Consider the following 13,637-nt stretch of genomic DNA (forward strand, 5'->3'; position numbering starts at 1 on the left):
AGATATTCGATGACGTCACACTTCACCACTCTATAGATCTACTACAACACATGTACTATGTAGATTATAGTAATTCATAGAGATATATATAGCTCTAGGCCCGGCCCCCCCCCCCACCCACTCAGTGTTATTTAGGGTACGCATATGCTCGTTCCCTCTTTTAATTTGAAACCCAGGACCAAAATCCAATTGAAACCAGTTGGAATCTCAACTGGTTTCAATTGGTTTCAATTGGTTTCAATTGGAATATAAAATTTCCAGTTGAAACCAATTGCCGAACTGGAAAATATTGTTATGGGTACTCATTTCCAGTTCAAACCAATAAGAAGTGCAACTGGAACCAGTAAGGTAATTTTTCCAGTTACTCAATTGGTTCCAGTTAGAATTCATTTCCAGTTACCCAACTGGTTACAGTTAGCATTCATTTCCAGTTAGAAGTCATTTCCAGTTACCCAACTGGTTCCAGTTAGAATTCATTTCCAATTACCCAATTGGTTCCAGTTAAAATTCATTTCCAATTACCCAACTGGTTCCAGTTAGCATTCATTTCCAGTTAGAAGTCATTTCCAGTTACCCAACTGATTCCAGTTAGAAGTCATTTCCAGTTACCCAACTGGTTCCAATTAGAATTTACTTCCAGTTACCCAACTGGTTCCAGTTAGCATTCATTTCCAGTTACCCAATTGGTTCCAGTTAGCATTCATTTCCAGTTAGAAGTCATTTCCAGTTTAATACCCAACTGGTTCCAGTTAGAAGTCATTTCCAGTTACACAATTGGTTCCAATTGGAAATATTTCCAGTTACCCAACTGGATCCAATTGAAACCAGTTAATTTGCATATTATCTGCTTGTGTTCAGATCAATGTTTTATGTAATTTATTATGATTTACAATGTACTTATTAATTAATTTTCATTTGCAAGTAATGCATTTGTTTTAGATAGATATAAAGATTAATTAGCAATGATAAGCATGTTCATTAGTAACATATTTTTGTAATTACACAGATTAAAAGTTGATTAGTAAAACACTAACCATGTACAAAATACATCAAATACAAACATATATAATGGCAATGCCTTCCTAGTTAAACCCTATGGTTTAACTAGGCGTTGTGGCGTGCGCCTGTAATCCAGCTAAAAAGTGGAAGTTACAAACTGATTCAGCCGAGGACGCAGGTTCGAAACTGAGTCACGTCTTTCGGATGGTGACGTTTAAAGGTCGGTCCCAGACGTAAATAATCATATCTGATTGATACACGTCTGTAAAAACCCAATACACACACTTGTTAAGTATATTATATGATCTGCATATTATAATGCCCTTTACATTGTACTTAATGTAGACACATATAACAATGCTTCTGTGTTGACATGAGCGATAATTAGTGCAAGGGCTAATTAACTTATAACTAAGTTTATGCCAACTGTAAGTTTCAATTGGATCCAATTGAAACCAATTGAAACCAGTTGAAACCAATTGAAACCAGTTGAAACCAATTGAAACCAATTGAAGCCAACTGGTTTCAATAGGGAAATTGGAACAACTGGTTCCAGTTGAAACCAATTAGGCAACTGGAACCAGTTGGCAATTGGCTTCAACTGGTTTCAATTGGAACCAGTTGGCAATTGGTTTCAACTGGTTTCAATTGGAACCAGTTGTTCCAATTTCCCTATTGAAACCAGTTGGCAACTGGTTTTAATTGGTTTTGCTCCAATTGGTTTCAACTGGATTTTGGTCCTGGGAAGCACCCCCTATCCGAGGACTGCCAACATTTTCGAACCCCCCTTTCGCAGGCTTTTCCTGCCTTGGAGACCCCCCTAAATCAGGAAAAATGCTTAATGTACCCCCCTAAATTCGGAATAATTTCTCAGGATTCCAAAGAGATGAGAGAAAAAAAGAAAAAACACCCCCTTTTTAGAGAAATCTCTGGGTGAAAAGTCAAATACACCCCTTTTTTTTACAATTCTCGGGCCGGACTTTGTCGCACGAAAAGTACCCCTTTACCGGACATTTTGGCAACACGCATGCGGTCATTCCGACCCCTGAGTGGGGGGGGGCCGGGGCTCTAGGCTATGAATACACTACCTTACCTAGGTCTAGTTGTTTCACTTCAGTCTGATTATGTTTACAAAGGCAGCATTTCGTCGACAGACTTCAATCTAAATCTACTGCAACTGAAGAAAGATCCTAATATTTAGTAAGATCAATCACTGAATCGAACTCGAAAGCTAGCTAAGCGAGGTGGCGTGGCAGTACAGGACGTTCATGTGCACATATCTGGCAGAAAAATGGCGACTGTACAGTTCGGTGGGTCACTGAGCGCGCGAATGAAATAAAAGGGGAATCCCCGGTTCTTTTCAGCAATGCTGTTGTTGGGGTTTAGATGGCGCTCTTCAATCTTGACAGATTATCTGCGCCACGGCGTTCCTTCACTTCTGTTTTCGAGTCATGACTTGGCTCACCTGTCTCAGCGAAGTGCTACTGTGCAAGATTAATTATATTTAATTTCCCTTCACCATTAGTCGTGCATTTTAATCATAAGGATGTAGATTCTAATCCTTATGATTTTAATACTGATGATATTCAAACATTTCAATTTCAACAACAACAACAACAACAACTTTTCAGCAAGATATCTTCTACGCTTGCGCGGGGTACACCACTGTAGACAGTTCACTTCCGTTTTCAGCTAGTGTTGTGTGGAACAATGCTGTAGGCTTACATTACAATTATCATAATATTATAATCATTATTGTTGATCTGGTATATGACCTACAAAAATTCTCTTTCATCAGAGCACTTCATCTGCACTTATCTCGATGTCATAGGCTAGCTTTTCCTTTGTCTTTTCCTTTTTTTTTATACACAATTAGCTATAGATTGAAATCGGTCATTAGTAAGACAGTTTTCAGGGTCTCCAATAATGATTGTTGTCATGTCAGTGGCGGATCCAGGGGGTGATTCGGCCATGCACTCCTTTTCGGCGGCCTGAAAAGGGGGAAGAGAGCGACGGAAATAAAAAATAGAAAAGAAGGTTAAGAGGAGTTCGAAGAGATGAAAATGAAAGAGAGGTAGAGAGAGTGAGAGAGAGAGACAGAGAGAGGTATATACGAGAGAGAAAGAGAGGGAGAGAGAAGGAGGGAGAGAAATTAAATTGAAAAAAACAAAACGCACTATACCACGTATTGGATGGGATGGATACCCCACCCCACCGCAAAAATATAAAACCTTAAAGTTGTCCTTAAGGGAGTGTGAGTGAGAAAGAGAATTGATTTCAAACGAAATAAACTATAATTAGGGACAGTGCAAATTCCAAGGGATATAGATCTAGAATAAAGTTTAGAGGGTCTGTGTCTCCGGCTGTGGGCTCTGCATGCCTCTGTGAGCCGAAAAGGCCCTGAAGCATGCCATTGGACCCCATCCGTAATGATAGAAGTGATTCCCAAAATTCACAAGACAACAGCTTATACTGTCACAAGCATTATGATAGTTGGCATCTGCATTTATCTTGATTCTTTGATTTACCTCCATACTTTCAAGCTTTAAATTATGTATATGTATTTAAGTTTGTTGTTGTATTTCAGTTGTCACATTTAATGTAAATCAATTATATTGTATACTATTGTTAATTGAATACTTTGTATTTGATTTTTCAAAAGTGCAGAAACATCTGCTTTAAAAAAAAAACGCTTTGTTGTATGAAATTGTCGTTAGGAGAGAGTGTGCATTGTTCCTATCGCTCAAGACGGCTAACTAAAGGTTTCGAATTGCTAAAACTCGAGAACGTCTGAGGGATTCGACCCCCCCCCCCCCTCCCCGACAGGGTCTTGAATTTAGACATGTCCCTGGGCCCCACTTTTTAAGGCGCCTAAAAATGGAAAGGGGTTAAGAAAGAGCGACTGGTGATAAGGGATAATATAAAGAGAAGAGAAGGTTGAAGAGAAGAGAGAGGGAGGGGAAAAGTAGAGATAAACCGAGATAGATATAGAGACAGGGAGACAAAGAGAGAGGGGAGAGAGAAAGAGAGAGAGAGAGGGGGAGGGAGGAAGAGAGAGAGAGAGAGAGAGAGAGAGAGAGATGGAGAGAGAGAGAGAGAGAGAGAGGGGGGAGGGAGGAAGAGAGAGAGAGAGAGAGAGATGGAGAGAGAGAGAGAGAGAGGGGGAGGGAGGAAGAGAGAGAGAGAGAGAGATGGAGAGAGAGAGAGAAAGAGAGAGAGAAAGAGAGAGAACAGGAAATAAAAATGTTAAACCTAAATTTACACATACAGATTCCCGTTGAGTTTGCTCGATATGGGCCGACGAAGACTTCGGAGGAAAATAGAACAGTACGACAAACAGTTAATCTTATTTATACACAATAGTTTTTTTACGACAGAAAGAGAGATGATTTCTAAAATGAAAAGATAAAGGCTATGCTATGTTAATTCCAAGGAGAAAATAACAATTTATATCACTTTTGACGGCCATCTTTATGGTTCTACAATCAATTTTAAAAACTGAAGAACTTCGGGGCTCCCTAGCAAAGGCTCTGCCCCTGTATGGACTTTAAGGCGGGCTCCTGGACCCCAAAACAACCTTTTGTTCTCTAAAATTATTGTTAAGAGAGAGAGTGTGCGTTTCTATCGCTCAAGACGGCTATCTTGAAGGTTCTGAATAGCTAAAAAAATTGAGAGCGTCCGGGGGCTCCGCCCCCGGACCCCCGACTTGCCTCTGCAAGCTTACGGGGCCCTAAAACAGGTATGTGGACCCCATCCGTATAAGCTGTTCCCAAGAAAAACCCTTTGTTCTATAAACTTGTTTTTAAGAGAGCATACAAAACTCTTTTTTTTCTTCAATTGTATTGAACAGTGAGTCTCAAAAATAAGTGTAAATTGTTTTTGGAATTACTGGGTTTTCCCCAAACAATAACGTGGGGGAATAAATTGAATTGAATTGAATTGAATTGAATTTATTTATTCACCACCATTGAAAACATTGAAACAAAAGATAAATGTACAATGACAATGTCAATATAACCTAAATGCATGACATGAATTATAAAAAATACATGTTCTACAGCGATATACATGTACATTATGACAATTATAAAGTAAACTTTGCTTCAAGAGTAAAACAATAAATGACTATTTACAATTTAAATTGAAGTGTTAGTTATTATGTTTAGTTGCATAATGAATTGAAGTATTCATCAGTGCACTCTTAGAAAAGTTAGTACATTTCGCATGAAATGAGATGACGCATTGGTTCTAATTTTAGAAACATATTAGAAGCGGTTCTAAAGGGGTTTGGGCTCAACCCCCCCCCCCCCCAAGTTATCTTTCTAGCAGCAATAGGCCTCATCTGCCCCTAGTGAAAATGTGGTCATATACGCCCATAGTTGAGGCGCTCTTCTTCTTCCAATTGTTATGTTAATCTTCAACGGGCTATGCAGCCCATCTCAAAGATTTGTAGGAAGGCTACCAGTTAGTGAAATTTTCTATAAATAAAATCCATTAAAAAAAAAGAAGTGTTTTTGAGGGTAAATGATGGAAGAAGAAATATAATGCTCATTTACAATGCCACTGACTGCTTCTCCGTCTTGTTTAATGTTTTCTCTCTCCTAGCTCTCGCCCTTTATCTTTCACCATCTTTTACTCCAACCCTTCCCCCTCTCTTCCTACGTATTTCCTCGGTCTCTAATCATCTTTCTTACCCCCCCCCCCTCCCCCTCTCTCTCTCTCATTCCTCCACTATTCCGTTTATTTCTGTCCCGGTATGTGTCTCCATCTCCTTTGTGCTCCCCTCTCTCTCTCTCTCACCCTTTCTCTATCTTCTCATTCAGTCTCCCTCCAAAGTCATCTAGCTATCAACGTTTCCCATACTCTGTCCCTGGCTGTTTTCTTTTTAACCCCCCCCCCCCTTTAAAAAAATCTCTCTCACTCATGATTTTAAATTTTCTTAGCATCTCGCTTTTCTGCTCCTATTTTTTTCTTCTTTTACTCACTATAAAATAGTGTATTTGTTTCTCTTCTCTCTCCCTCTACCTTCCTTTTTACCCCCCTCCCCCCCCCCCCTCTCTCTCTCTCTCTCTCTCATCGTCTTCCCATGTCTCTCCTATATAGATTTCACATCACACAAAGTGATCAGAGTTACAGAAGGTATATTTAAATCTTCCATTTTTTATTCAACTTATAGTCATGACTTATTATGACACAAGTATAGGTATAAGTATATAATTTAATGCCCATATCAGGAAATTTGATTTTCACTGGTTGGTACAAGTAAAACAATGTAAACATACACATAATGAAACAAAATACATACATAACATACAAAAATACTTGAGTTATATATCGTCATCCTTACAATCAATTCCATCAGAAAGTTTATTAAAAAATGAGCTTATGATTAGCATTATTATTTATATCATTGTTAGTAGTTACTAACCCAGGCGCGTACGCAGGGGGGGGGGGGGGGGGGGGGGGGGGGGGGGGGGGGTTGGGGGGGTTGAACCCCCCCCCCTTTGGTATTTTTATGTATGTATTTTCCCCTAAAACCCTCCCTTTTGTCTTTTTAATTAAAAAATAATAATACAAAATAATAATTTTAAAAAAATGGTAATGGCTGACCTAAAAACGCTGACCTTACCACCCCCCCCCCCTCAACGAAGAAAAATGTCAAATTTTCAAATTTCGACACCAAAACAAAAAAAAGTGTCCTCTTAACCCCCCCCCCCCCCCCGCTTATTCAGCGACTGGCTGAGTCGTTGCGAAATTTTCGGCCCGATTTCAAAATGTTAAAACCCCCCCTTGAAAAAATCCTGCGTACGCTACTGTACTTACCTACTTACTTACTGCATTGTATTACTTATCCAATATCATTTATCAATATATTACATTCAGTGCCATTGATATAGTGTGGCTAGATCATGTTGTGTTTAGACAATCCAGTACATTATTATTTTGTGGCTTAATTGATTATTGATAATTTAGATACAGTATGAAATCTATGTATTGGCAATGTATGTGCACAAGTAGGAATTTTAGCAAAGATACAGGGGAGAGAAGAGAAAGAGAGATACAGAAGAGAGAGAGAGAGATGGAGAGAGAAAGAGAGGGGGAGGGGGGGGGGGGAAGAGAAAGTAGGGGGATATTGAACACGAGAAAGAGTAAAAAGAGAGAGAGGGAGAGATGACAAATCTGTACACTGTTGGACATTTACAAGATAACTTCATGATGTTGAAACTCGTCTTGCTGTGGAGTTAAACAGATGGATAAACAATAGACTTAGGGACAAAGGATTGTCTGAAACATCCCGGAAACATGCATGTTGAGTTCGCGGTGCACACAGGTGTGTTCCTAATCAGTTCTCACTCAGTGGATGCGAGCTTGGGTCCTGCATTATCTGTATCACTCTTAGAAAGGACATTATTCTGGTACAGATCTTCGATTGATGGTAAATCCACTGCAGCTATGATGCGTTTCACTACCTTTCTTGGACGTTCTAACATATTCCTGATATCAGTCAGATTAGGTTGAAGGGTAATACACTTTGTATCAGGGACTTTAAGAACAATGCTATCAAAATAATACACATCAATTATGAAGTATAAAATATTGGTGCAGCAGATATAGATTGCTAACCCACATCTATCAAAAAGAGTTACATGTATTAGATTTACTATCAGGTATTTTGACATTTTGATGAAAGTACTTGTAGCCTTAATCATCATTTTTTCTGAGAATGTAGGAAAACATGTGCTAGAATTTATAGACAAAAATAAGCAACAATGTATCTAACCGAGTGACAAAGGAAATTATCATATCATTACATCTACATTCAGTAATCACATTTGCATAGATTAACAATACGTACATGTATGTATATATATGAACCGAAAAATACAGAAATTCCTGAGCAATCTTATATTTCACTGAGGCCATAGGCTGAGGTTGAAATATAATGACACAAGGGGAATACTGAATTAGGAGATGAATTCATGTTACACTAAACAATGAAATGCATGCAATATTTGTTATATAAAATTGTTGGTATTTGCGAACCTTTGGAGTCAGACAATCTTGATTAATTTCATGTTGCCTTCGCGTCAGATGCGCGCAGTTAAGACAATGCAAACAATGGGTACGCATAGAGAACTAGAAGGGATGTGTGCATTATAACATGCAAAATTAGGTTGTTATATTGCAAGATTGTGCAAATACATGTATAACAAAATGTTGAGTGTCACGTGACACCGTTTCAGCTAATAGGATACGTACTAACAAATACACCATCATCAAACTACAACTTTATCAAAATGTTGAAATATCTACAGCATTGCAAACTTCATTTCAGTTATTCATAATTAACTAATATACATAGAAAGACCTGTTTAGTACATTCTTTTGAATGAACTAATCTGGATAAACTTGCAGATCTGAACGATTTACATTGTCTATTATGAAAATCAGAGCGGATTATAAAACTGACATCACTTAATCAGAAGAGAACGGTGATCAAAAGGCAAGGTAACGGAATGCTCATAAGAGTATTATTTATGTTTGTATCTTATAAGCCAATCAGGAATGCCAACTTACTAAAATATCAAACTTATTTACAAGGCAAGTTTGGAAAACATGCAAGTTCAAAATATACATAATAATACCATTGCATAATCATAATCATAATGATGTGAAGATAAGCCTGGAATACGTATCATCAAAATTATTGAAATGCAGTACTGAATACAATTAGAATATATTTACATATACAGTGGAATGATGTAGAAAAACCTGGCAAATATTTCGTTAATTAGATTTATTATACAGTACTGGTGTATGTACATGTATAACATGTATAAATAATAATCCATGTCAAAATAAATATTACACTTATAACTCAGGCATGGCACATTACCAAAGAGACAAGTATCTTAATAGTATAGCAGCATATTTACATGTACAGTGGAATGACGTTAAAAAATCCAGGAAAATATTTCCTCAACTGAATTTATTATAGTGCTGGTGAATGTAGTTAAACATGTATAAACAATAATCCATTTCAAATTAAATATTACACTGATAACTCAGGCATGTTACATTGACAAAGAGATATAGCAGCATATTTACATAAGATGTAAACAAAAATCAGGAAAATATTTCCTCAATTCCTCAATTCCTCAATTAGATTTATTATGTAGTACTGGTGAATGTAGTTAAATATGTAAAAACAATAATCTATTTTAAGTAAAATATCACACTTATAACTCATGGATGTTACATTGAAAAAAGAGACAAGTATCTTAATATTATGGCAGCCTATGTATATATACACTGGAATGATGTGAAGAAAATCCTGGAAAAATATTTCCTCAAATGGATTTTAAAATCTAGAACTGTATGTATTTCTAAATTTAAAACAACAATCAACGTCAGATAAATTGTTACACTGATAAGTCAGGCCTATGACATTACACCCTTACCAGACAAAGCTAGTTCTCAAGTATACCGAGTTCTATCAAGTTCGCTGACATGATAACTAGAGCAATATGGCTCTTAACATCTGAGTTATTTCTGGTAACAAATTCACAAGTTAATTTAGATTCTACTTCATCATATCTTTATTGAACATATGTGCAATGACATAGACAAATACAGTGATATTTTGATAAGATAATTTAAAATACTATATACATAACCTCATAACTCACTTTGTGAAAGTTGAGTGTTATTACATACATTGCATACAAATCACCTAAAACAAAATGTTAAAACATCCTTGACAAGGCATTAATCCACATTTGCCACTCTCCACCCAGGTACACATCAGCACCCGATATGCCAAAGCGCTACATATTCAGCCGCCTAGGACCATTGTAATAATGTTTGAGTGTCATATAGTATGATATGTAATATATCTTAGAAGCCATCGTTATTATCATTATAACAACTAGTTGTTGTCACCTTTTATACAGTGGCATAATGCATGATCATAGCCAAGTCAAAAATGAATCCTATTTCAAGTATTTTCAAAAACGTTTTCCACACAACATGGCCCCTTTCTGCATACAACAGGTACACAATGGGCTCTTGATGCAACTCTGTTTTGGGCTTATTGGGTACACATTTACAAAGCGTATCCTAGTTTTGCATCATTTTCTACATAGGCCTTTCCCATGTTTTTAAACATTGTGACAATATTATGATCTCTTTCTCTTAAAATGTATACACTAACACTAGAAGACTGCCTTTTTACAAATATTCAAACGTTTGCATATACATTGCCGAAAGTTATCCCCTTCTACCCCAAAGTTTTTGCTATCACTCCAGGGCTTGAAACCAACAGACTAGCCGGGACACATGGACAACAACATCTAGGTCCTAACCCCCAGAATGTCAAAGTGTTTTCTTAGGGCTTATGCATACAGACTGTAAAAAGTTCAATCTCAACCTGTTTTCCCCCAAAACAGTCAGTGTGGAGCCCTGTATCATACATTGACAAAGTCAAGATAAAGTGTTACCACTGGGACACTGTCTTACTCTACCGATACCATAGCAACTAGACTTCATACTTCGATTGCTTCTCTGGAATTTCAGGATCATCCTTTGGAACTCTTGACTGAGTAGAAGGAGCTTGCCTCTTGTAAGGCCTGCTCTGACTGCTGCTTCCCTCTCTGTGTGTCTGAGAAAATTAACATGGAGTATATGATGTATTGCCAACATGCTGAGGGTGGTCTGATGAAGGTAATGTCCAACTTGGATAGTGTACATCACCCATGGGTTGCTGTTGAGGGTGGTCTGATGGTGATAATGTCCTTCTTAGATAGTGTACATCACCCATGGGTTGCTGTTGAGGGTGGTCTGATGGTGGTAATGTCCTTCTTAGATAGTGTACATCACCCATGGGTTGCAGTTGAGGTTGGTCTGATGGTGGTAATGTCCTTCTTGGATAGTGTACATCACCCATGGGTTGCTGTTGAGGGTGGACTGATGATAATAATGTTCTTCTTAGATAGTGTACATCACCCATGGGTTGCTGTTGAGGTTGGTCTGATGGTGGTAATGTCCTTCTTAGATAGTGTACATCACCCATGGGTTGCAGTTGAGGTTGGTCTGATGGTGGTAATATCCTTCTTGGATAGTGTACATCACCCATGGGTTGCTGTTGAGGTTGGTCTGATGGTGGTAATGTCCTTCTTGGATAGTGTACATCACCCATGGGTTGCTGTTGAGGTTGGTCTGATGGTGGTAATGTCCTTCTTTGATAGTGTACATCACCCATGGGTTGCTGTTGAGGGTGGTATGATGGTGTTAATGTCCTTCTTTGAGAGTGTACATCACCCATGGGTTGGTGTTGAGAGTGGTCTGATGGTGTTAATGTCCTTCTTTGAAAGTGTACATCACCCATGGGTTGCTGTTGAGGGTGGTATGATGGTGTTAATGTCCTTCTTTGAGAGTGTACATCACCCATGGGTTGCTGTTGAGGGTGGTTTGATGGTGTTAGTGTCCTTCTTGGATACTGAACATCACCCATGAGTTGCTGTTGATTCTGGTCTGATAGTGGTAATGTCCTTCTTGGATAGCGTACATTACCCATGGGTTGCTGTTGAGGGTGGTATGATGGTGTAAATGTCCTTCTTGGATAGTGTACATCACTCAAGGATTGCTGTTGAGGGTGGTATGATGGTGTAAAAGTCCTTCTTGGATAGTGTACATCACCCATGGGTTGCTGTTGAGGTTGGTCTGGTGGTGGTAACGTCCTTCTTGGATAGTGTACATCACCCATGGGTTGGTGCTGAGAGTGGTCTGATGGTGTTAATGTCCTTCTTTGAAAGTGTACATCACCCATGGGTTGCTGTTGAGGGTGGTATGATGGTGTTAATGTCCTTCTTTGAGAGTGTACATCACCCATGGGTTGCTGTTGAGGGTGGTTTGATGGTGTTAGTGTCCTTCTTGGATACTGAACATCACCCATGAGTTGCTGTTGATTCTGGTCTGATAGTGGTAATGTCCTTCTTGGATAGCGTACATTACCCATGGGTTGCTGTTGAGGGTGGTATGATGGTGGTAATGTCCTTCTTAGATAGTGTACATCACCCATGGGTTGCAGTTGAGGTTGGTCTGATGGTGGTAATGTCCTTCTTGGATAGTGTACATCACCCATGGGTTGCTGTTGAGGGTGGACTGATGATAATAATGTTCTTCTTAGATAGTGTACATCACCCATGGGTTGCTGTTGAGGTTGGTCTGATGGTGGTAATGTCCTTCTTAGATAGTGTACATCACCCATGGGTTGCAGTTGAGGTTGGTCTGATGGTGGTAATATCCTTCTTGGATAGTGTACATCACCCATGGGTTGCTGTTCAGAGTGGTCTGATAGTGGCAATGTCATTCTTGGATAGTGTACATCACTCATGGGTTGCTGTTGAGGGTGGTATGATGGTGGTAATGTCCTTCTTTGAGAGTGTACATCACCCATGGGTTGCTGTTGAGGGTGGTATGATGGTGTTAATGTCCTTCTTTGAGAGTGTACTTCACCCATGGGTTGCTGTTGAGGGTGGTATGATGGTGGTAATGTCCTTCTTTGAGAGTGTACATCACCCATGGGTTGCTGTTGAGGGTGGTATGATGGTGGTAATGTCCTTCTTGGATAGTGTACATCACTCATGGGTTGCTGTTGAGGGTGGTATGTTGGTGGAAATATCCTTCTTGGATAGTGTACATCACCCATGGGTTGCTGTTGAGGTTGGTCTGGTGGTGGTAACGTCCTTCTTGGATAATGTACATCAACAATGGGTTGCTGTTGAGGGTGGTCTCTACCAGTATTGCTTGTACTTTGGATTGGGAACGAAAAGTTGGTGGAATGTGATACCTGATTTAAAGAACCTGGTCTACTTGTTCTTTCCCATACAATTGGTGGATAATGGGAAGCTGAATGAAATCCTGTAGTGGAGCGATATTGACTATGCTGAGATTGGCTAGTTCCTGACCGCTCTACAATCATTGGTTGAAATGGTGCATCTGAAATGTGCAATCTCGACATGGCAGGTTGATGATATCCAGAGACTGGAGGGTTACACAACAGAGCAGAGCTGGGCATAGACGCATGGTAGGATCGAGTGTAGTGATCCTGACTTGACAAAGGTATGTTGGTATGTGTAGCACCTGTGCTCCCATGAACCGGTGGTTGATACTGTGTTGGTGAAAGGTACCCTGCGAACAGGGTAGATTGATGATGCCTCGAGACTAGAGGGTCAGGAGACGGAGCAGAACTTGACATAGTGGGATGGTAGGTAGGATTGTAGTAGCCTCTCTATACTCAAGACTGCAACAATAACCACTGAATGGCTCATTTGGAGCAGGGGTGTTGTACCCAGCAAACATGCCTGATTGGAGATTGGAAGGCATAAATTGGGGCTGACCAGGCCCAGCATTCCAAGGTAGGACATTATTCTCTGAATATTCTCAATGTATGTGGCTGTTGTAAAGGTTTCCCCACAATGACATTTTCCTGAGAGTCTTGCAAGACTGGAATATTAGCACCTAACCCCCTTGGTAGGGTGTCTGGGGTAGCACTGGTGTTGGCATCAGCTGAGTTGTCTGATTCATTTGAGCAGCTTCTTAATGGATAGATTGACCTGAAATAAGGTTGATAAGGA

Source organism: Strongylocentrotus purpuratus, unplaced genomic scaffold (assembly GCF_000002235.5).
Source record: "Strongylocentrotus purpuratus isolate Spur 01 unplaced genomic scaffold, Spur_5.0 spur5_scaffold_1, whole genome shotgun sequence".
Taxonomy (NCBI): domain Eukaryota; kingdom Metazoa; phylum Echinodermata; class Echinoidea; order Camarodonta; family Strongylocentrotidae; genus Strongylocentrotus; species Strongylocentrotus purpuratus.